General features: G+C 42.6%; 1 long non-coding RNA gene and 1 pseudogene across 1 annotated transcript in view; one reads left to right on the top strand and one right to left on the bottom strand.

Moving 5' to 3' along the window:
- The window catches only part of LOC136792058 (uncharacterized), an 82,955-nt gene that overhangs the window by 20,667 nt on the left and 40,737 nt on the right, over positions 1-21,551 (bottom strand). Inside the window, exon 2 of the long non-coding RNA XR_010835220.1 lies at positions 13,001-13,129. This is a non-coding gene — a long non-coding RNA (uncharacterized lncRNA). The remainder of the gene's footprint in view (positions 1-13,000; positions 13,130-21,551) is intronic.
- Positions 2,079-2,477, top strand: LOC131765731 (S-phase kinase-associated protein 1 pseudogene; annotated as a pseudogene).

The following is a 21,551-nucleotide window of genomic DNA, read 5'->3' as shown; positions in this document are numbered from 1 at the left end:
TATTTTTAGTGAGTGTTCGCATCCACCTCACGTGGTTTCCTTTCACCGTCCCTTTTCACTATAGATTGTCTCCATTTGAGAATTTCCTGTAGTTGTTCCTGACTTTGATAATCGCTTAATCAAAATCCCTATAAAGAGTCCATGTAGTAAACTTCTGCTAATAACACTTGGAGCTGTTTTCGGTTTCTTCTACTTACATTTAGTCTTTTAACCAAACAAATTGCACCTACTGTTTGAATTATTTTTGTTTTTGGAAAAAAGATGAAACACTTAATGTATCAAAAAGAGGAAAGAAGGGGCTTCCCTGGTGGCACAGTGGTTGAGAATCCGCCTGCCGATGCAGGAGACACGGGTTCGTGCCCCGGTCCGGGAAGATCCCACGTGCCGCGGAGCAACTAAGCCCGTGAGCCATGGCCGCTAGGCCTGCGCGTCCGGAGCCTGTGCTCCGCAACGGGAGAGGCCACAGCGGTGAGAGGCCCGCGTACCGCAAAAAAAAAAAAAAAAAAAAAAAGAGGAAAGAAGACACATCTACTGTATCGTGAGGACACCATCCGGAGACATTGTACCAGGTTCTAGACCCTCTTCCTTCTCTACAGCCACCATATTTCTCTAGAACCAAATATAGTATATGACTTCTGAATTTTAAGTTATTTTAGAGCTTTGAAAATACTTTATATGTCCTGGACACAGGTGTTTTATGACATATATGTTTTGCAAATATTTTCCTCCAATCTGTGGTATATCTTACCGTTCTCTTAACAATGTCTGTGAAAGAGCAGAAGTTTCTAATTTTAATGAGATCTGATTTACCAATTTGTTTTTTTATGACCTGTGCTTTTGGTGTCGAATTTAAGAAAGCTCTCCTTAAATTGGGGAGAATTGACACCTTAACAATACATTCTGACCCATGGATGGGCTATTTCTCCATTTATTTAGATACCCTTTAATTTCTTTTAAGAATATCATTCCGTGTACAGTTCTCCCACACCTTTGGTCATTTTTATCCATAAGTATTTCATATTTTTATGCTATTTTAAAGGATATTTTATTTCAATTTTTGAGTTTGCTGCTACTATAGTGCAGGAAAGCATTTACATTCTTCTTTTCTCTGTACTTTGGCCTGTCTAGTAATTAAATTGACATAAGACAGATTAACGGGAGAAAAACAAATTTAATAGCCTATATAAAGGAGCTCATAGGGCTTCCCTGGTGGCGAAGTGGTTGAGAATCCGCCTGCCGATGCAGGAGACACGGGTTCGTGCCCTGGTCCGGGAAGATCCCACATGCCGCGCAGAGCAACTAGGCCCGAGAGCCATGGCCGCTAGGCCTGCGCGTCCGGAGCCTGTGCTCCGCAACGGGAGAGGCCACAACAGTGAGAGGCCCGCGCACCACAAAAAAAAAAAAAAAAAGAAAGAAATAATGATCAAAAACTCTACCCTGATATTAATATTTAAAAGCAAGTGCTAAAGAATTGGAAGAAAATCCACCTAATTATTAACTGTCATAATCTTTGGGGGGTTAGTTATAGGTTAATTTGATTCTCGAGTTTTACATTGTATACATTAAGATTTTATTTTTTACAGTGAACATGTATTACATTCATCAATAAAAGAAAAAAAAGTGAGAGAGAGAGTAAAAGTGAGAGAAAATGCTGAGTCAAGCTCTCACTAAACCCCAAACCGGTGCTTCCCTGGTGAATCATTGTTACAATGTGGAGCTTCTCTGTTTCCACCTCCCCTGCTGAAGAAGGGGCCGTGCTACCCCCATGCCTACAGCTGCTCATCTTTTAGAAAAGACAGACCGGTGTCCTCGGGAAGGATGGCTTTCCCCAGTTGCATGCCTGCCTTTTACAACTGTTCTGAAAACTGTCTCAAAGCAACAGAAATAACCTCTAACCATTGATGAAGTGCCAGGATCTGTACTGAAAAGAATGCCTGACTGATGGACGCTGCACTTAGGGGCACAGTTAAGAACAAGGAAAGGTTTGGCCTTGTTCTCCACTTTTCTGTTTTTCTTTTTGCAGACGCTGCCCTGCTCTCATCGGCCTCTGGCCCTCCATCTCCTTGAGTCCTAACACCATGCCTTCAACAAAGTTGCAGAGCTCTGACGGAGAGATATTTGAAGTTGATGTTGAAATTGTGAAACAATCTGTGTCTACTAAGACCACGCTGAGAGATCTGGGAATGGATGCTGAAGGAGATGATGGTCCAGTCCCCTTGCCAAATGTTAATGCAGCAACATCTAAAACGACAGCAAACGACGTAGACATCAAAGATTTGCTTGATGTTACCTGCAAGACTGTTGCCGATATGATCAAGGGGAAAACTCCTGAGGAGATTCAAAAGACGTTCAATATCAAAAATGATTTTACTGAAGGAGAAGCAGCCCAGGTATGCAAAGAGAGCCAGTGGTGTGAAGAGAAGTCAAATTTTGTGTCTGATGCTGTAACACACTATAAGCATTGTCCCAAACACTAGTTGCACTGCTTTGTTTATCATTGTTAATATTAGAAAAAACAGTCCACAAATGCAGCAGCAGATCAGTTGTATTAGCAGAATGTTGTCCTCATTGCATGTGTAGTTTCAGTACAGATTCCAAACTTAGGGCTCAGTTTCTTCTAGTATGATCAAAAGTTGTTTTTTCTTTGCTCTGAATAAAATTGAACTGTGGGTTCTCTAAAAAAAAAAGAGAGAGAGAGAGAGCAGAGGTCTGCACCCAGGCATGTCCGTCCAGAGCTTGAGTATTTAACCACTTTTTTTACTGCAAAAGAATCTCCCACTGCACATGTGCAAACACACCCTCATTCAGACTCATGGCCGTCATGAGCCTCGAATTCCCCCCAGAGAAGATGGCGAGCTTGGAGCTTGCAAGGAAGCAGCGCTGTCTCTGATGATTCAGGGGCCTTCTTGGTATTGAGCATGTGTTCACGTTCAGGGCTTGTTCCTTAGGCTGGATTCTCAGAAGCAGACTGTCTGAGTTAAAAGTCGGCACCATTTCCAAAGCTGCTTTCCCGAAAGTTTACTCGGATTGATCCTCAAACATCCTCAAACCAGAGACCCTCATCTTTCCGTATCCCTACTGTACCCTATATTTTCCCATTCTCTGACATTGAGAGGATTCTACACAGAAATGTGAAAAAAATAATGTAAAACCTAGGCACAAAGTCTGTTAGGAACTCTTGGAGACTCTGCAGGGAGAAAGGCAGACAGATTAGGTGGAGCCAGAGAACAAAGGTCAAGGTTAAGACTGAGGAGGTGTAGACTAGCACCGCCCACCCTAGAGCCCCATACAAGGCGGACCAACAGATAGACCTTCCATCTCTTCCCCCAAAGCGGGAGCGCTCCATAATCCATCACACTTTCTGACCCGGGGTCTTTTCTTTTCTTCTCTGCTAACTTTGTACTTGGACCAAGTCCTTCAAAGAGAGCTGAGTGTTTCTGCCTCAGACTCAGATGAAACTCCTTCTTGTTTCCTGCGTTTAGATCAATAAAAAGGGCAAAAATAATGTAAAGAATTATTGACCTTCTTGGTTGTCTGCACACATTATTTTCATCTTGCTCTATATTTGCAACCGTAAGTGTATTTTTTAAAAAAGGAAAAGGTAAAAACTATATTTTTGATCTCACTAGAACATCCCTGTTGCAATACTTTATCTCTTTGCCTGCCGAGAAAATGTGCTGCACTTCTTTATGAGAGGAATGAACGTTTATACGTCTTGTCTTTGTTCTGTGCACACCAATTCCAGCTCATGGCTTCAAGAAGCTATGACAGTTTGAAGCTTTGGAAATGGTCAGCTGGAGACAACAGATGATTCCTGAATTCCATCAAAAGACGAGACCATCGGAGGCATGTGTTCTCCCAAGCCTGCACACCCCTCCTCAGATTGTGCTGAGCTGATAGAGAAATCTCTCTCCAAACCCAGTGGGCCGGAGTCCTTGAGCTCCCAAAGGCTTATGCCCAAGGGAGCCCAACAACCCATTCATAAGCCACTATGTGGCTAATCTATAAATTAACACCCCCTGGTCCAAAGGCCAGCCAATCAAGTGTAATCATATGGTACCCGGATGCCCGGGCAGGAAACACTCAGGGTGAATTTAGCAGAAAACCTCCAGTTCATCATCAGAAGATGCCATCAGCTCCTTCTATTTTTGTGGCAGTGGTCTGATAATCAGGCTTTTTGTTCGGAATCATGCTCCTGTGGAGAAAAGGGCAATCAATTGTCCTGTTCACCCTCTCCTCTCACTCTCATTGGTACCTTGACTGTGCAGTTTCCATGAATAGCCCTGTGTCCAGACAAAGAGATGAGTTGACGGGGGTTTCTGCCTTTCTAAGTATTCACAGGTTGGTGCCGTCAGTGCTGGTGGTGGATGGGGCCGGAGCAGAGCGGCGGGGGGAGGATTGAGTCAGCGCTGCAAACCACGGGGTGACCCCGGAGAAAGGAAACGCTACTCGTCTGATACAGAAGGCGGTGAGTGGTACATGTTCCTCGTATTTCAATGAGCTTTCGATGCCTTATTCACACTTTCGCTAAGCCACTCAGTTCTGAACTTACTGCAATCATTTTCATCATGCACCACGTATTGACCCTTTAAAGATGTACCAAGTCCAGCCGAGTTCGATGAATGTGCGTTGAGCATCTGCTATATGCAAACGGGTCTTTGAGCCTCCAGGCAGGACCGTAGTGATGCTGAGAAAGCAGACCTTCTTCCTTCCCACGTAGCCCCCAGCCGCAGAGGGATGAGTCGTGTACACACAAGGAACCAGCACCGAAGAGACAGGCGACACCTCGTGAAAGGGTCTGAGGGTTTGGAGAGAAGCGAGGTCACGTGGGATCCGCCAGGGATTTTGAAGGAGCTATAATTTCAGAGGAGGGTCAGGCAGGGGGCTGCCTGTGAGTCGGAAGAGGTGGGGAGGCTGCAGGGGGCCACCTGGGTCAAGGGTGGGGGGCACGTGTGCAAACAGGTGGGAGACAGACGGATACGGCGTGCTGAGAAGCTCGTGATGAATTCCGCCGGGGAGACCCCAGTGAACGTTCTTCATCTAGGGAGGTGCCTGCTTGGAGGTGTTGAGAATACCAAGGCCTGTGTGGATTTGGCTTGACAGGGCAGCCTCAGACCCCCTCAACGTTTCTTGCTTTTTTTTTTTAACGAACACACATGTTTTTAGACAGGTTTTATTCCACTTTCCTCCGCCCTGGTGGCCTCAGCTGCAGCCTGAGGATGTATGGCCAAGTGCCCCAGGATTCGTATTATGGCTTTGTACCAACTGTATATTCTCTTTACCTTTCTTGGAACGATACAGATGGATGTCCCTTAATCCTTTATGTAAATTGGCTGGAAAATATTTATTTCAACAGAGAATTTGCCTTTTTAAGAAAGTGAAGTAAAACAGGGAAATGCAGTAAATATTTTAATGGAAAGCCATTTCAGCAAATGGCTTGAGGTATTAGCAATAAGCTTTCAGATAAAGTTTGGGTTGACATTTGAAGTCTGCGGTACACGTAGAAAACTATAAATTGTGTTGGCCAGAGTTTCGCCTTCCGTCTATACAACTTTTTTATAGCTGAAAATGCACTGTTTATTCAGATTTGGGCTCTGCTGCAATGTTTGCTACTCTAAAAATCACATCTGTTTACATTTTCATTATTTTTATAACCTATATTTTAAAACATAAGGTTTGTTTTGATTTTATGGGGCTTTAAAAGCCTATACAGATACACGATGGCTATAAATTATTCAGACTGATGTTTGGGAGCAGTTTGTGAAAATTGTGGCCACGGTGTGTACTTAAATCACAAGTCTCATTATTATTAAAATATTTTGAGAGAGCCTACCGTATGTATGCCTGTATTCAGTGCTGGGGATCAAAAGAGGTTGAAGAAATGGTCACTGCCGCATCCCCTCCACTCCCACACCTGATATGTGCATTGCCTGCCCCACCCACACATCCACACTAAAATGCTGCTGTTGCTGCTCTGAATTGCATGCAGATAATTCAAGCCCAAAGCAGCTCTGTGACCCCAGCACGAGGCTCTGGGAGAGATGCACTTGCTCACCTCTCCCTCTGAAAAGCACTCCGCAGACCCCACCCTTGCTGCTGGCCCCTCTCCCTGGCACTCCCAGACAACCACATCACCCTGGTCCTAAGATGCAGGTATAGTCTGGGTGGGGAGAATAGTCCAAGCCACAAAGTCCTGAGACAGGGTGGTGGCCACTTTCCCACTCCTTGAACACTCCTCTTTCTACCTGGGCTGGTGTGACTCCTGCTCTTTTAAAACCAGGAGACATAGGTGAAAGATTTGCGGTAGGTGTGGAATGGACTTACATGGATATTTGATGAAAAAGCAGGGTCTTGGGTTTATTTTCCAGAAAAGAAAATAGTAGACAAGGTAAGAAAAAGGCCCCCCACACCACTGTAAGTCAGGAAAACTAGAAGCAGAGTAAACAGCGCATTGTTTATGGAGACCCTGTGTGGGCCGAGGTGAATATTTCACGCCCCAGTCATTTGCTGAGCCGTAAGGTTGCCAGAGGTCAGCGAAATGCACTGATGTGTCGGGCGGTCTCCATCCCGCTAGTGCCCCTTTACATCCAAACTGACAGCCTGGGTCTGAAAGTCACAAACGCACAACAGAGGGTGGCAGGAGCACAGAGGTCGCGGGTGTGCTAATCCATCGGGTTCCTTAATGCAAAGAGACGTTCTGCCTTTCCATGATTGTCAGCCGTGGGATAAAAAGTATTGCACTTGGCACGGCTTTTATACTGCCCTGCTTATCTACGCATCTCCATGGCAACGATCAGTGGAGCACCCGGAGCCTCATTAATCCTCTCAACGCCCCTATTTGGTAGGCAGCTGACAGCGAATATAATCTCTGTTCCGTATGTGAGTGAAGCTTTCTCATCATTTGTGGATGTTGCTGGACAGGAAGAAGTGCTTAAAACAGCCCTAGGCAGACACAGCCCTTCATTAACCGTTTTGGCGGAGACCTACTTGCTTTCCTTTCTGTGTCTCTCTTCTGTGTGTGCATCCCCCCGACATCCTGCTTTCAGAAGCCTCGGTCTCGTCCATTTTAAACAGAGCAACGGAGCAGCGTTGCCCCGATTCACCGTGTTTGCATACAGGCAGATGGAGGTGTCTCCACTGCGCCTCTGCTTTGGGGTGAAGGAGACCACCGCTGAGTCTGACGGCGCTCCTCACAGAGGCACGCCCGCACACGTTTTCCTTCAGCAGTGTTAGAACATTTGCTGTGCTTACTTTTTAATCGTTACCTGATTCCCGGGCTCAGCGTTCACTGAAGTGAGCCTGTGTCACCGGAGGGGCTGGTACCTAAGGTGCCCTGTCGGGACGTGAGCGCCATGCCCCAGGAGTGAAGGCAGGTGACACTTTGCTGTCCCTTAGGGCAAAGGGAGAGCTGCCCTTCAACCTGCATGTGGCATTGTGGAGCACCCGATTGGAGGTAAAGAGGCGGCCTTGAAAGAATAAGTGCTTTGGGAGACCGTTACCAGTCTGTGAGGCATATCCATTAGTTCCAACTCCTACTCTATTTATTGAAATATTAAGGTAACGTGAATCTCGTTTCAAATGTGGGAAGCTTTGAGTCAGCCAAAGAATATCTGCTCATAAAAGGGGGAAACGTCTTTAAAAACCGCTGTTCCAGGAGCTTGTCCACTGACTTTAAACGAACAGTATTTATATAACAATCGGATGTGATGAGGTGCGACTGGAGATAGAGAAGTTGAGATTTTCCTAAAATATATAAAAATATGATAGAGACATGGCATTTTCTCCTTCTCATCAGGTTCCCTGTTTTATGTTGCCAGCGTTAATATTTGATAGAAATAATAACAAACCAGCATAAACAATTCAAGTGCCTGCCTGTGAGTTTAAATATGCCCCCAGCTCTGAACCATACAGAGAACTTGCGTCAAGTCAAATTAGAAGATTATGATATATCCTCCAGTGATTGAAAACAAATTGTCCATAGAGTTACCAGGTGTAAAAAAATCTTCAGCATTAAGATAAAAATATTAATTTTCTTCTGTATTAGAGTTTTCATGTTTCCTTGTGAAATCCTTCATTCTCTCAGTCCAATCACGCCAGGGGAAAGCAAGTAAATGTAAGTAATAATCACAATAAAACCTAAAAACGATATTGAAGTGCAACTCTGCAGCTAACGGAGCTCCTGGAGCTCCTGGGACTTTGACTCCAGTGCTCCCCCATCCCTGCGGGGCCGTCTTCCTGGAGGAAGACATTCTGATGTCCAGATTTCTCTTCCTTGTCTCACCGTTTGGTGCCTGGACATAATGGGTGCTTTTGCTTCTACCGATGCCCCGTGGATGATTGGTTGCCTGTGCCCACGGGCTTCTCAGCCCACAGCTGTAGAGGCTGGTCTCAGGGGCACAGGAGAGAGCTTCCTTTCCACCAGAAACTTCTTTCCCAATGGTGACCTCAATCTCGGCGTCGTGTTGGACTAGCTTGTAAGGACCTGGGAGCAAAGCCCTACAGGGCTGAGGAGGACACTTAGAGGACCCACAGGGTTTGCATCTCAGAGAGTTCCCTAGGGATCAACCACTGTCTCAAGATGGAGCTGGAGTCTCCACTGGCTCAGGATAGGGGTCTGGACGCTGAGGGCCCTTTCCTCAGAGGCTGTGATGTTTGAGGATTTTCATCCCAGCGTAGCTAAGTCTCCAAAGCAGATCTCACATTTCCTCCAGGGTTTGGACAAAATCTTAATTGCTTCACTTAGAGTCATGGTGATTATTGTGGATTGACTTGTGCCCCCCTCCACAAATAGATATGTTGAAGTGCAGACCCCTAGCACCACAGAAGGGACCTGATTTGGAGATAGGATCTTTTTTTTTTTTTTTTTTTTTTGTGGTACACGGACCTCTCACTGCTGTGGCCTCTCCCGTTGCGGAGCACAGGCTCCGGACGCGCAGGCTCAGCGGCCACGGCTCACGGGCCCAGCCGCTCCGCGGCACGTGGGATCCTCCCGGACCGGGGCACGAACCCGCGTCCCCTGCATCGGCAGGCGGACTCTCAACCACTGCGCCACCAGGGAAGCCCTGGAGATAGGATCTTTAGAGAAGTAATCAAGCGACCATTGAGGTCATTAGAGTGGTCCCCAATCCAACATGACCGGTGTCCTTATGAGAAGAGACTATTTAGACGCAAGTTCAGGTGGAAGAAAGACCATGAGGCCCCGGCAGGAAGATTGCCTGCAGCAAAGGAGAGGGGCCTGGAGCCAACCCTGCTGACACTTTGACCCTATACTTCTAGCCTCCCGAACTCTGAGACAATAAATGTCTGTTGTTCACACCCCCCAGCCCGGGGCACTTCGTTGCAGCTGCCCTAGAGGACTAAGCCCGGGCACACAGATTCTGATTCTGATCGATTCCCAGCGATCTTTCTAAATATCAAATACAGGTGGACATCTGATAGCCACGTGCTTTTTAACCGATCCAGGCTGATGGGTGATCATATTACCATCATACAAATGTTTTGACAGTGATCAGGGGTGCTGTCCTAAGTGCCTGAATAAACAGAGCTAACGTGGACCCCTCCGAGGTAAACAGGGGGCTGGTCATTCGGCCCAGGGGCAAAGACTTGCGCCCTTTCTATTCTCCTTCTCTCCTCCAGTCGTCAAGGAACCAGCTCATTGTTTGTGGACTATTTTGCAACTAGATTTTGGTAATCACATCCCTGTGAGGTTACTTGATACATCCTTTAACCCTTTCCCTTCTTTTAATCTGCTAGTTGGGCTCTAGAGGCTGTCAGACTCAGAGTCAGTCTTTTTGCAAGAACACTCGCTGGTGCTGCTGTGCCATCAGGAAGCACACGGTGGTCGGTTGTACCTTCTTTTCTGATAGTAACGTTGAACAAGGCATTCCTATCAACGGCCTGATCCAGCTCCTCCAGGGTTCCCAGCGGACTTTCATCTAAGGGAACTGTCAGCTGCCGATGACTGCCGTTCGGGGTGTTATTTTCGCTTGGGTTTGCAAAATGACGATGTTTTGCTCTTCCTTCTGCATTTAATAATTGAAACCTTTCCATCAAGAAGAATTTCTATTACCATATGTTTTGTGGGAGAGGCAGGAGACATCCCTGATACTTGTCTTTTATTTGCCAATTTTCAGACGACAGTGATGGCCTAGTAACTTCCAGAGTTAACTAGAGTTCGGGTTCATTTTCTTTCATTAGCATCACATGGATTTTGACATACTTGGTGGCTTTCAATTCATCGTACTCACTGCTTTCTTCATGCTCCCATTGTCCTAGCTTTGGCTGATGGAGCCCGTTCGTTTGGCTCATGTGTGCTGGTGACCTCAGAGCTCTTTACTAGTGTCTTTGCTTTCAGTTACACTATATCCCAGACTCATGCATTTTCTGCTGCAGACCTGGGATCCGTCATTTGTCAAGGAGCCTTAGTTCTTTTTCATGGGAAATACTATTAAGAGACCACAATCTGAAAGCGAGGCATGCTCATTGTAACTGAATTAATGCTTGCTTCTGGGCTTTTCCAGTACAGAGAGGTAGAAAATGTATATAATTAAAAGAAAGTTATATAATGAGTTCATATGGATATTTCCCATTCGGAGCGAAGATTATAGTCTCTTACGCAGCCTCTCTGATGTTGTGCTTAGAATGTTAATGTTTAATATCATTCGCATGATTATTTATTTGCTTTATCCTATTTCATATATAATACTTTCAAAACAGTAATGTGATTTTATCCTTAAGGCTTTAGTTATTGGTTGCAGTTTAAGATAGCACTGTCAGTTCTTTCTGTCTTTAGATCTCTCTAGGTAATTTTACTAGGTAGTGCCATATTTTTCTCCATGGTTGTTGAATCAATTCATCCTCACCATAATTATGACAGCGCCGTATCCCCAAGGCTTTTCCTCAGAGAAAGACACACTTCCAGATTTTGTTCAGTCTGATTAGTGAAAAATTATATCTCAGTGTAGTTTTTTAAAGTGTTCCTTTGTAAACTTATGTATTTTATTTTATCCATTTGAAACTTTATTCTGAAAAGGGGTCTGTGGGTTAGGCTCTGGTCTAGAGGGGTCTAGTTAGTATTCTGGAGCTTTCCAACAACAGGATTCTGGCAAGGAGATGATTGTCAGCAAGACTCTTCCAAGGGAGGAAGCTGGGGTCGATTTAAGTTTCTCTTACACAATTTTGTACTCTGGTTTCTCCAATAATGAGTTAGACTGAACGTCTTTTAATTTTTAAAGGCCATTTGCCTTTCTTTATTTCTGAATTATCTGATCTTATCTCTTGCTCCTTTTTCTACACATTTTTTTTCTACTTGTATAGTTTTCTGGTCTACTTTTGGAAACTTTATTGGACTAATAATGCTTTGTGATATGGATTACAAATGAATATTTCATATTTTATTACATTGTTTATTTTGATTTTTTCAGGTAGAGGTTCTTGGGATTTGTTTTTGTAGTAGAATTTATCCTTTTCCTTCTTATTACTTCTGATTTGTGAGTTATAGATGGGAAAGATTTCCCATTACCAGATTTTTAAGAGATTCACCCCTGTTTCTTCTAATGCTCTTAAGGTGTTGTTTATTCGTTTGTTCATTAGTTCATTCGTTTTTTGTTTAACTCTTTGAACCATTTGGTTTATCATGTTTTTTTGTGAGAAATGGATCCAATTTTATCTTTTTCCACATTGTTTCCAGTTATCCAAACATTGTTTTTTTCAGAAGTCCATCTTTCCTTTACTGATTTAAAATGCAGCCCTTTCATATCATATTACAGAAATTTCTAGGTGCAGCTGCGTCTTCTCCTGGATTTTGGATTTTGTTCCTTTGGTCTTTCTGGTTATTCATATGATTTCAGCACCTTTAATTCCAGAGTTTGTATATTATTTTTATGTCTAGTCGTACTAGCCTTCTTATTCAAAGTTTCCTGGCTACTTTTGCTTCCTTGTTCTTCCAAATGAACTTTATTGTCAACTTCTCTGGCTTCAGGATTAAAAAAAAAATCTGAGAGTATTTTTCCTTGGGCTTGCATAAATTTATAATTTAACTTACTCTCTTTTCCTCTATTTGTCTCCTCCCTCTCCGTCAATGACCTTATAATTTTTGCAATAAAATTAGCACACATTCACTATAAAATCATTCAGTCTATGCAGCAAATATAAAAAGAGACGGAGAAAGAGTGGCTCAAATCCTGGATACAATAATTTTATTAAGATGGAATGTTTCTATTCATGCTGTATATTACATTTTAAAGTCAGATTCATTTTTCTTATTTTAATGGAGGGAAAAAATAACATGAAAACTAACATGAAACTGAAAGAACTATCTCTTGCATCAGTAGAAATATTGATTCTTAAAAGTTCTCTTTAACATAAAGAAAATATTTAAAATAATAGTTAGACGTTAGGGTCATTCTCAAAAGAGATTATCACTGTTTACCTGCTGCTCGTGATGAAAACTTAGCACTCTCATTCTTCTTGCTAATTCTCTTTCCTCTGCTTCCTGGCTTTCTTGTTTGTTGTTTTCATTAGATAGGATTATGTTTTTTAATCTGTCAAGGTTTATAGCACTTTTCATCTGTGCTGTAACTATATGGCCCACAGTTGTTCACTATAATTCTATATTCAAATGGATTCGAATCTCTCCATCCGGTTATGCTATTATGCGTTTTCCACTCGAGTTATTTTGATGCATACGCTAAATGGCCCTCATCGTGTAGTTGTTTTGTCAAAAAGTTCTCACTGGGATGCTCTTGGCTGAGGTTGTCATGCTGGAGAGTGTCTGGAGGCTGCCTTTATTCTGGGTAATAAAACTGGGTCATGTTAATAGGACAAAGGTTACAGCGCAGAAAGAAACGAACCTGGAAATCTTAGTGTCTAACCCCAGCAAAGGCTTCTTTCTGCTCTACCCCGTCACTCCAAGGCCAGGATTATGGAGGGCCCAGTCCACGTGCCTGGTTCGGCTATCACACAGGGCAAGAGAGAAGGTGGAAAATTCACAATCACTCACCTGCCTGGGCTCTCCGGTGACACACGTCACTTATCTCTTGTCATTTATCCAAACTCGTCACTTGGTCTTACCTCACTGTCAGGAGGCTGGCAAAGAAGCAGGAGGTTTGGACCTTGTAACTACCTGCACCTGCGGGTCAGGGGAAAGGTGTTATTTTTGTTTCCGAGGTGCCTCAAACTTCCTTTTTTCTTCTTGAAATTCAGATCTTAACTAGAATAAGTACTACATAAGTGGTTCTTAATATTGATTTTTATTTTAAAAATAAAATAAAATGCAGAGAAATGCAAATCAAAATATTGATTTTCCCTAGAATATTTTTAAAACCAAACAGATCTTTCCTTTTCTTCAACACTTTTTAAATTCTGTTATTCATTTGACCATTTTCTCCATTTCACGTGTTGAATTTTCTCAACACAAATGATCCTTTTACATACAATCATGTTTTCTTTTACTTTCCTCATTCCTCTGAACTGCTCCTTTTTTTTCTTTTGAAATCACCACGATTACCCTACCTTTCCTCTGTCTTAACAGATTAGAATTTTGATGACTCTATTCTGTCTAGCTGCTCCTAAGGTATGCAATTAGTGTTATAAAAGCATTAGTATAAGTCCTTAAAATTCTCCACAATCTCCCTTTAATATCATCCTGTTGTTGAACCATCTCTCCTTTGAGCTCCGGTTCTCATGATATTAGGAACTTAATAAGTTCTTCTTGAACATAAAAAACTCAAGAAGTACTTTCTTTTCTTCTCTCATTTTTTCCAGCCCAGATCCTTGACCCATGTCCTGCATGCTTTCCTCCCTCCCCTCCCCTTCTCGTTCCTTCTCTTCACACAGCGTGAGCAGATGTGCCCTCACATTTCTTTTCATCTTGTTTGAGCACTGAAACAGGCTCCCCTGCCCAGACTTTCTATTTTCTCTAATTTCATGCATGTTAATCCATCCTCCTGCTCCTATGTCTGATTGTAAGCCAGCTATTTGCTGTTTCATCTGTTTTGCTGAGGCCTAAGCTGGGCCACTCGGGCCGGGGATGGATATGGTTATGGGGCACAGAGAAGCCCATGCAGAGTCATTATTAGAAATGGGGGCTCTATACTTCCTTCTGGGATGCTGGCAAGTGTGTCGGGGTTCACTCATCAAGTGGGATGTGTATTTTATTTTCAAATAAAGATACCTATTAGCTTTGAATCGTTCCCCAAATCCAAATGGTCCTAAAGCCTTTGCTCCTTTAAGAGTGAGGCAGCCACAATTCTGTGCAGCATTCTCACTGTCCCATTGAGAAAATGAAAAACAAGAGGGTCCTTCCTGAGTTCTGCAAGTTGACTTTAGACTACCTTACTAGACTTAGACATCAGTCATCGTTCTCAAATTTTGTTTATTTCTTTTCTTAGCTGTCCCCTTTGGAAGTTTGCAACATGACACCATCCATGCTCCTTGTTTGGGTGCTGGTGGCATGTTTTAAAACATTGCAGTTGCTGTTCCATTGAGTTCCCGGCTGGGGGGTTTGTGATCTGGCCGCACCCCACCATCTCTGCTCAGAAGTCTTCAAGAATGTGTTTCTGAAAGTGTGATAGTAGAACAACACGCAACAGAAACCCTTGGATGCTTCTTAAACATGTGGATTCCTGGCTCTCATCGGAGGTGGGTATACTGTAACAGAAGCTCTGGGAATGCTTAGTTTATGCATTTTAAATACATTTCCTGGCAGATACTAATCACACTAAAATTTGAAAATCCCGGACTATGTAATCTTATGAAAGAAAGCTTCTACTTTTTCTCTTTCCAGCCCATAATGAATTCTAAACACAATATTTTCTTTCTATTAACATTGCAAAATATCATCTAACTATGGTGTTTGTGACAAGGAATAACGAGACCCCATCCTGGTGTTCGAGGATGCCACAATTCCATACATACTTGCTCAGCCTAGTTTAGTAGGAAAATGACCTGACATTCTCATTCCAGACAGCTCTTTAGATAAAAGAGAAATATATACAAAGTGCTGATCTCTGTACACCCAGAGGCCCTGTTAATGCTAAATAATCATAATTTGAGCTAACATCTGGATTTGTGTATAGCACAAAGGTGATACAAACAGAGGGAGAAATATACCGTGTTCTTAGACTGGAAGAATCAACATTGTGAAAATGACTATACTACCCAAAGCAATCTACAGATTCAATCCAATCCCTATCAAACTACCAATGGCATTTTTCACAGAACTAGAACAAAAAATTTTACAATTTGTATGGAAACACAAAAGGCCCTGAATAGCCAGAGCAATCTTGAGAAAGAAAAATGGAGCTGGAGGAATCAGGCTCCCTGACTTCAGACTATACTACAAAGCTACAGTAATCAAGACAGTATGGTACTGGCACAAAAACAGAAATATAGATCAATGGAACAGGATAGAAAGCCCAGAGATAAACCCACACACATATGGTCACCTTATCTTTTTAAAGGAGGCAAGGATATACAATGGAGAAAAGACAGCCTCTTCAATAAGTGGTGGTGGGAAAACTGGACAGCTACATGTAAAAGAATGAAATTAGAACACTTCCTAACACCATACACAAAAAATAACTGCAAATGGATTAAAGACCTAAATGTAAGGCCAGACACTATAAAACTCTTAGAGGAAAACAGGCAAAACACTCTTTGACATAAATCACAGCAAGATCCTTTTTGACCCACCTCCTAGAGTAACGGAAATAAAAACAAAAATAAACAAATGGGACCTAATCAAACTTACAAGCTTTTGCACAGCAAAGGAATCCATAAACAAGACAGAAAGACAACCCTCAGAATGGGAGAAAATATTTGCAAATGAAGCAACTGACTAAGGATTAATCTCCAAAATATACAAACAGCTCATGCAGCTCAATATCAAAAAAACAAACAACCCAATCCAAAAATGGGCAGAAGATCTAAATAGACTTTTCTCCGAAGAAGATTACAGATTGCCAAACACATGAAAGGATGCTCAACATCACTGATCATTAGAGAAAAGCAAATCAAAACCACAATGAGGTATCACCTCACACTGGTCAGAACGGCCATCATCAAAAAATCTACAAACAATAAATGTTGGAGAGGGTGTAGAGAAAAGGGAACCCTCCTGCACTGTTGGTGGGAATGTAAATTGCCACTAGGGAGAACAGTATGGATGTTCCTTAAAAAACTAAAAGTAGAGCTACCATATCACCCAGCAATCCCACTACTGGGCATATATCTAGAGAAAAGCATAATTCAAAAAGAGTCATGTACTACAATGTTCATTGCAGCACTGTTTGCAATAGCCAGGACATGGAAGCAACCTAAGTGTCCATCAACAGATGAATGGATAAAGAAGATGTGGCATGTATATACAATGAAATATTACTCAGCCATAAAAAGAAATGAAATTATTTGTAGTGAGGTGGATGGACCTAGAGTCTGTCATACAGAGTGAAGTAAGTCAGAAAGAGAAAAACAAATACCATATGCTAACACATATATATGGAATCTAAAAAAAAAAAAAAAAAATGGTTCTGATGAACCTAGGGGCAGGACAGGAATAAAAGACAAGGGCAAGGGGAGGGGTAAGCTGGGACGAAGTGAGAGAGTGGCATGGACATATATACACTAGCAAATGTAAGATAGAGAGCTAGTGGGAAGCAGCCACATAGCACAGGGAGATCACCTTGATGTTTGTGTCCACTTAGAGGGGTGGGAGGGAGACACAAGAGGGAGGAGATATGGGGATGTATGTATATGCATAGCGGATTCACTTTGTGATACAGCAGAAACTAACACACCATTATAAAGCAATTATACTCCAATAAAGATGTTAGAAAAAATTATTGTTGGTCCTTGTTGCACTTACTTATTCTATTGCCTTGTATGTTCAGTAGGCTCTGGCTCCAGAGCTGAAACAATCGTGGAAAATCTGAAGACAGTGAATTAATGTGGTGTCTGTCCCACTGGGACTTAGCATTTCAGCCCGTGCTGATGCTCCCACCTCCAGGACTTACAGGCCTTGGGTGTTTTCAACAGAGCTAATGACCTGAACCGCTGAGAAGCTACCAGGGAGCTTAGAAGCTTAACACTGCAACGGGAGAAAAAAATGCACCCGGATCTCTTCCTTGTTAAAGAGGCATTTGAGAGCTCAGAACAATGATTCAGTGTAATATAATCATTCTGAGTGATACGGCTTTGATGCAAGTAGATTTCTGAGTTTAGTGAAATTTGAACTTTGTAATCCATGCTGGAAAAAAGATTTTTAAAGAAATTTTGCTTTTCTCCCTTTAATGAGATTGCTGGAGAATTGTATGTGTTTTTTTCCTTACAAGTTCCATATGTTTTCTAAAAATCAACGTGTTTTATTCTTATAATTTTAAGAATTAAAGTTTTTCAGTTAACAAAAGCCGTTTTCTTTATCGAGTTCCACATGGATTTTCGCCTGAAGCGATAAACGTCCGTTGTGTGTAAACTACACAGTGGGAGGGGCGATGTCGGATGCTGGTCCCTGTTATGGATTACGGTGGGGGTGGCTATAGATGTTGCCATGGCTGCAGTGCATGACAGCATGTATATCAGGAGCCAGAGCTGTAGGGGCCTCTCACTGTGAATGCCAGGCTTGCAGAACAACGGTTCTCCATGCAGTTCTCTGGGCCAATAGCACTTAGAAGTCCACAGTGATACTCAACGTCCTGGGACTAGAAAGCCCCCCCACCCCACCCCCGCTTGCTCTGGGCGGACACAGGCCGTCACTGTTTTGCTTTCGACACAGAAGAGCCCCCGTCTCTAAGTGGCCTGTCCAGATCCAAGCCTGGCCACAGCATCTGTGTTGCGATGCTCTCTTTGTGTTTGTGTTACGATGTTGCTGTGCGCTGCTGTTGTATTTAATGAGCCTTTATCAGACACACTCCCTGAGGGTCTTTTGTCAATAGAAGGTCCAACTTTAAAAACCAGTCAATATACATTTAATCAAATATGTACTCTGAGAATGAAAGACAGACAGTGTTTACCGCTTGGTCTAAATCTCCCAGACGCTGATATTTGTATATGTCATAAAATATCACTAGCATTTCCTCATCTGGCGTCTTAGCCTGGACTTTGATAACAAAATACCACAGATATTTATTTTTCATAGTTCTGGAAGCTGGAAAGTCCAAAATCAAGGGGTCAGGTAATTTATTTTGGTGAGAGCTGTCTCCCTGGTGTACAGATGGCTGTCTTGCTGTGTTTTCACCTGGCAGGAGAGAGGGAGAGGGAGGGAGGGAGGGAAAGGGGTGGGGGGAGGACGGATGCTCTGGTATTTCTTCTACAAGGACACTAATCCCATCATGGGCCTCACCCCCATGACCTCCTCTAAACTTAATCGAATTATCTCCCAAAGGCCCCACCTCCAGATACCTTCCTGGGAATTAAGGCTTCTACATCTGAATGTCTTGGGAGTGGGTCGGGGAGACACAATTCACTCCACAGCACCTGTGTCTACCACCTCTGATCATCTCACTATGGGTTGGGGTAGGAGAGGGTGAGGGGTCCACGTTTCAGTCTTTCAAGGCCAACTGTTTTGTTGGTCTTATTATATACTGTGTTTCATGCTTTCATTTTATTGTTCCTTCTCCTACAAGGTCCTTTCAGTAATAGGTATACTTGTTTATTTTATCATTAGTTATTTTGCAGGCAATGCATTTTTTCAATTGATTTTTACTTCTAGAAATGCCTCATAAATGATCCTATTATTCAGATTCCAAGCTGTGGTTACCGGTATGACCTGCAATCTCATCGGTCCCAATGTCTGTCCCTGACGCACACATAACGAAGCCGCTGCTTGTGATACTGTCTCTTCTGTGAGCTACTGTGTCTGCTTTTATTCTTCACAGCACAGCCTTCTTTAAGTATCTATTGATGTCTAGTTAAATAACTTCGAACTTTAAAAAAAAAATCCCCAAATAAAATATTCTTACTTTAAAAGGGCTGAATATTCTTGCACGTACATATTGCATGATTGATATTAATACAACAAAATTATGGCAACATATTTACATACAAAATTAAGCAAACTTTAAGTGAAAGTATGTTCTCATCACCTTGAGGTATATGTCTGGAAATGGAATTGCTGAGTCATATAGGAAGCTCTATGTTTAACATCTTGAATGCCAGCCAAAATGCTTTCCAAAGGAGCTGCACCCTTTTACAACGCCCTCAACAATGTATAAGGGTTCCATTTTCTTTACGTCCTTGCTGGCATTTGTTACTGTTTGCATTTTTTATTCATCCTAGTGGATGTGAAGTGGTATCTCATCATGGTTTTGATTAGCATTTCCCTAATGACTAATGATTTTGAGTATTATTTCATGTGCTGATTGGCCATTTATAGATCTTCTCTGGATACATGTCTATTCAAGCTCTTTGTGAATTTTGTCCACCTTAATTGAAATATATCTGACATATAACGTGTAAGTTTAAGGTATACACTGTGATGCTTTGCTATGTATTGACATTATGAAATGATTACTACGGTAAGGTTAGTTAACACATCCATTGCATAGTTACCATCTGTGTGTGTGTGTGTGTGTGTGTGTGTGTGTGTGTGGTGAGATCATTGAAGATCTCTCTTAGCAACTTTCAAGTATATAATACAGTATTGTTAACGATAGCCATCATACTGTACAGTAGATGCCTAGAACTTATTCATCTTATAACTAGGAATTTGTGCCCTTTGATCACCATCTACCACTTCCCCCACCCCTTGGACTCTGGCAACTACCAATTTATAAAAAATAAAAACAACCCAAATATCTGTCTACCGAGGAATGGATAAAAGAAATACGGCATATCTATACTGCGAAATATAACCGGCAATTAGAAGAATAAACAACACGCACGCTACCACGTGGCTGAACCTTGAAAACATCGCGCCAAGTGAAAGAAAAGTCTCTGGTGAAAAGACATTCACCAAAGTCTACGCTGTTTCCGTTTATCGTGCCACAACAGGCGAGTACGCAGAGACAGCAAGTAGATTAGGAGCCGCAGGGGGTGGGCGAGGGAGAGAACAGGGCGTGATTACTCATGTGTGTGAGATTTTTTTTCTCAAGTGAAAAAGTATCCTAAAATTAGATAATGGTGAAGGTTAAACAACTCTGCAAATATACCAAAAGTAAGAAACCAAAATACAAAATTGTACACTTCAGAAGGATGAATTGTGTGGTATGTGAGTCGTATCTCAATAAAACTGTTAATTTGTTTTAACTAAGCCAATGCCGTTCTTGTCTTTACCAGCAAGAGTGCGATGGCCTGCCACAGGACCTGTGAGCGCGATTAAGGATTTGGGAAGTTGAATAAATAAAGCCATTTATTTCAAGTAAATTATCTGGGGCAGTAACAGGTTTCCCCCAACTTTTATTTTGAAAATTTTCAAACCTACAGAAACACTGAAAGGCTAGTAGCATAAACACTCAAATACACTTTGTCCATATCCGACAATTATTAATACATTAATAACTGTTAACGTATTACCACCTGTGTGTGTGCACGTACATCGGAATGATCAGGTGGTGAGTCATGGATATCATGGTCCTTTCTCATCAGTACTCCAGATCCACAATGTGTCTCCTAAGGACCAGGATGTTCTACTACATGACCTCAGCACCGTCACCGGCAAGAGACCCACAGGTGACAGTATGTGGAGCCTCCTAGTAGGTGATACACGGTCACTCGCCTTGTTTCCCCAGTGTTCCCAGCAAGGCACTTTATAGCTTTTTATGGCCCTGATCCAGGATCAATCATTGCCTGACATCTAACATCTTTCAATCCAAGACGGTCTCCCTACTTCTTTTATCTTCCATGTCACTGACATTTTTAAGGAGTCAAGGCCAGTTATTTTTTTAAATGTCCTCTAATTTTTTTTTAAAGTATAGATTCATGTTACACAGTTTGGGCAAGAATATCACGTTGGTGATAATGTATCATATGTGGACACGTGATATCAGCTGTCAAGAAATGACAAGAGGGCTTCCCTGGTGGCGCAGTGGTTGAGAATCCGCCTGCCGATGCAGGAGACACGGGTTCGTGCCCCGGTCCGGGAAGATCCCACGTGCCGCGGAGCAACTACGCTCGTGAGCCGTGGCCGCTGCGCCTGCGCGTCCGGAGCCTGTGCTCCGCAATGGGAGAGGCCACAACAGTGAGAGGCCCGCATACCGCAAAAAAAAAAAAAAAAAAAAAAAAAAAAAGACAAGAAAACTTGTCATTCCCACGCAGGAGAAAAGATGGAGTAGGCATGTACCAGGTGACAAGTCATGGGACATAGAAATGGGAAGTTGAGGAACAGGTAAGGTAAAAACATTGAGACCAAGGCTAATGTTTTGTTTCAAACTTCAGAGAACGTTGTCAGTGAATTGTGTAATTACTCTCAGTCTTCTCCACACGGCTGCCATCAGGGAAGTGATGAAATGCCCAGCATCTGATGGTCACGTCATCAGTGTCCATGACACCATTTTGTTTTCCCATCAGTTGAGTAATCCAGCCATAAGTGAAATCAAAATTTTCTCTCCTCACTTATT

This window comes from Kogia breviceps, chromosome 11 (genome assembly GCF_026419965.1).
Source record: "Kogia breviceps isolate mKogBre1 chromosome 11, mKogBre1 haplotype 1, whole genome shotgun sequence".
Lineage (NCBI taxonomy): Eukaryota > Metazoa > Chordata > Mammalia > Artiodactyla > Physeteridae > Kogia > Kogia breviceps.
Note: the sequence above shows the minus strand (reverse complement) of the source record. Positions and strands in the feature narration are given on the sequence as shown.